Genomic DNA, 3,912 nt, shown 5'->3' on the forward strand with positions numbered 1-3,912 from the left:
CCCTGAAGCATGAAGGTTTATATCCCTTTATGACAAAAGAAATAAAAAAGTTATTCTGTTTACTAAGAACATCCCCAATTACATTACTCATATAAATGTCTAATCCTCTTTTGAATCCTGCTAATCTCTTTAAGCTTCATGCTATTTTATGAAAATGAGTTAATTATGCACTGCATAAAAATGTGTTTCCTTTCAACAGTTTTAAATGTTATGGCCTTTCAATTTCATTGACTGTCCCCTGGTCTTTTTAGTATGGGAGGGTAAATAAGAGTTTCAAATTTATTTTCTCAGTCACTCATTTGGTGCACATCTATCATGTCTCCTCTTTTTAATACCTTCTCTAAAATAAACAGTTCAGGCTTTTTGGCCTTTCTTCACACAGATGCCTTTCAAACCTCTAGTAAGGTCCACCACCTGTATCTGAGAACCCTGTTTGGGATACACCCTTTTGAAAATATCATGGCCAGAAGTGAGCACCCCATTCCAGATGATTCTGTGCCAATTTTAATAATAATAACAACATTACAATAGTTTCAGTATTTTCTAACTGAATTCTTTATTTATACTAACATTATTTGGTTTTGGGTCACTGCATAGTGAGAAAAAAACACCCAGGTTTCCTCCTTTGGTGGCTACAGTTAATTTAGAACCCATTCAGATGACTGAGTAGTTACAATTTATTCCTTCCACAATGCATTGCCTGTTTGTCAATAATGGATTGTGTTTGCCATTGCGCGATCCATTCACTGCCCCTCTACAGTTCCTCACAGTCTTCCGTAGATTTGATTGATTTCAACAGCTGTGTCAGATACAGATGTTGCCACCTCACTGTTAATTCTCTTTTTCCAACCATTAATAAATGCATTTAATACTGGTCTATGTATGGAACAATGAGACACCTCCTTGCAGAAAACTAGTCACTTATTCTCATTCTGTTTCCTAGGTCTTAGTTTCTGAGCTATGACCAGACTTCGCCTCGCACCTCATAGCTACTTAGTTTCTTTAATAGCCTTTTGTCAGGGAATTTGTCAAAGGCTTTCTAGAATTCCAAATAAATTTCTCACCTCACCAACTCTGAGTTGTCTACAATGCTAGTTCTGCTAAAGGCTAGTTTTTACCTGAAGTTAGAGAATTGGTATGGGGCAGAATATAGAAAACACAAAGGTCTGGATTCAACACAAGCCTGGCTTCCACATAAGCTTGATTACATTTGGGGGGGGGGGGGGGGCCAGGGCTCATGCAGAAAACCAAATATCCTTTACAGTGAGCCTAGCTGTAAAGCTGATCGCAAGCCAAAGATGAATCCCCTCTCTGCAGCTATCTGGACCATTAGATAGGCATGTATTGTGCATGCCTTTATTTTTCTGGTTTTAATCTGCAGTGTACTGACAGCTTTAGAAAGATCCCTCTTAATGGACTTTAATAGCAATGCAGCACTAAACGTATATAGCACCTGCCATGCCAAGGCATCCCAGCAGACTTTCCAAGTAATAGAGTTTAAAGCTTCTGCTTTCACGTGCCAAAGGCAAAGCTCAAGAGGACAAAATTAAGTTTGGATTTTAAAACACTGGCAGGCTTGGCATTATTAATTTCAAGAGGGAAATTCATCACTGCTAGAGAGGATTGTGAGGGAGAAGCCAGGAGGAGGATTAGCAGAAAAAGCTCTGAATCAACTTGTAACTATATCCACTGATTGGAATCATTCACACCCCAGTGACAAACTCTCCACATTCAGTTATTGCTTGTTTACAAACCATTTAGCCTGACATAGTTAAAACAAATCACCCACAAAGGGGGGCAGTAAGTAGGGCTTTGGAGGCATCCAGGCACCACTTCAAGTTTTCACCGAAAGGATCTCCAAGCACTTCTTAAGTTAGCCTCTCTGTCCTCTCACCCTGGAAGGAAAGTATTACAGTATTATACTCATTCCATAAATGGCAAAAGTGAGGCACTGAGCAGCCAAGAGACTTGTACAAACAAATCAGTGGTAGTACTAGCAGAACCCTAGGGCTACGTCTAGACTGGCATGATTTTCCTCAAATGCTTTTAATGGAAAAGTTTTCCGTTAAAAGCATTTGCGGAAAAGAGCGTCTAGATTGGCACGGACGCTTTTCTGCAAAAGCACTTTTTGCGGAAAAGCGTCCGTGCCACGCGCTTTTGTGCAAAAAAGCCCCAATCGCCATTTTCGCGATCGGGGCTTTTTTGTGCGAAACAAATCTGAGCTGTCTACACTGGCCCTTTTGCTCAAAAGCTTTGCGCAAAAGGACTTTTGCCCGAATGGGAGTAGCATAGTATTTCCGCAAGAAGCACTGATTTCTTACATGAGATTGTAAATGTTCTTGCGGAAATTCAAGCGGCCAGTGTAGACAGCTGGCAAGTTTTTCCGCAAAAGCACTTCTGTTTCTGACTGTTCACTTCTAATCATTAGACAACGAAGCCTTCCTAAAAGCCAACACACAATGAGCCCGATTTTAATATTTAGATAGGCCTCAGTCCTGCACACACTACAGAGCTACTTAATGAGTGTTCACTGTAATAAAAGTATGCACATGTTTTTATGTTTGGCTATAAGAAGTATAAATCAAAAATAATTCCAAGGCATTTGAGCTACATAATTTAAAACCACTGTAAGTAGAAGGGGGAAAAAATCAAACTTTTCAAGCTAGCTGATCTTTCAGCTATAGATCAAGTTTGGAAGACAATGCACAGCACATCTGAAAGGAGAATGTCAGAGCCTGCTGACATTTCAGGAATCTTTATAAAGGCAGTTCCAAGTAATTTGATAATGACAAGGGAATGTACTCACCTACATAGAAGCTGATGAAAATTATTTCTGGGAGATTCTGGACCATTCAAGACAGTCCCCATCCTTTGCATACAGCTGTTAGAAATATAGCAAGCAATTCCTGAACACAGGAACTTTTATACACCTTAATCTTCAATAACTAGGAAGGTGAAATGATTCTCCATTTGGCCACAGGTATCATTTCCTATCCAACATTATTTACAGATCTAGTCAGTCAGTAATCAGCCATTAGTGCTTGAGGCTGCAAGTTCCCAATTGTAACCAGTAAGACTTACGAAGTCTTTTCCAGGTGGGACATCATTTGGAGCAGCTGGAAGTTCCAGAAAATATGAAGAATCTTTATCTTGGAATTAAGGCAGTTTTCCCTTCTCCATTTCAACATTCTCCTCCTTGATTTTAAAACCCAGCCATATTCCATTCTGTCTCACAGCTCTTGTTTCTTTCTATTGTCTCACTACTCATAGACCACCCCAACCTTTTCTGCATCCCACTACACAAGCTCTCCTGGAGATCTTACCATTAAATACAGGAATATTTCTACACCTCTTTGATTTTCCATCTAGTTTGAAATCTAATCAGAAGATAACTCTTTTCTTCCCATGTTCATACCTCCTTCTACATCCCACTCTTCAATTTTGGGGGATTGCATTATTTCATTCTCCTTGGAGCATTCTGGAGCAGCTTATATGAAAGACAATGCAGTTGCTGGAAGTCAGTGGTGTGACTGAGCAGAAACTTTATCCTCACACACAACCATTTCAGATATGGTGACAATATATACTTCCAAACCAGTGGCACCCCTATAGGCACCCGCATGGCCCCACAATATGCCAACATTTTTTTGGCTGACCTGGTAAAACATTTCCTCAGCTCTCGTCCACTAGCACCCCTTCTCTACTAACGCTACATTAATGACATCTTCATGATCTGGACCCATGTGAAGGAGGCTCTGGAAGAATTCCACCGCGATTTCAACAATTTCCACCCCACCATCAACCTCAGCCTGGACCAGTCTACACAAAAAATCCACTTCCTGGACACTAAGGTGCAAATTAGTGATGGTCACATAAACACCACCCTATACCGAAAACCTACTGACTGCTATG

At 40.3% G+C, this 3,912-nt stretch overlaps 1 long non-coding RNA gene across 1 annotated transcript; it reads right to left on the reverse strand.

Annotated features, from left to right (window-relative positions):
• Positions 1–537: 537 nt before the first annotated feature.
• Positions 538–3,148, reverse strand: LOC142827662 (uncharacterized). The gene is made up of 3 exons (XR_012902370.2): positions 3,082–3,148; positions 2,807–2,881; positions 538–1,895 (listed from the first exon to the last, which is right to left on the reverse strand). It is a non-coding gene; the product is annotated as an uncharacterized LOC142827662 (long non-coding RNA).
• Positions 3,149–3,912: the final 764 nt, after the last annotated feature.

This window comes from Pelodiscus sinensis, chromosome 3 (assembly GCF_052426305.1).
Source record: "Pelodiscus sinensis isolate ZL-2025 chromosome 3, ASM5242630v1, whole genome shotgun sequence".
Taxonomy (NCBI): Eukaryota; Metazoa; Chordata; order Testudines; family Trionychidae; genus Pelodiscus; species Pelodiscus sinensis.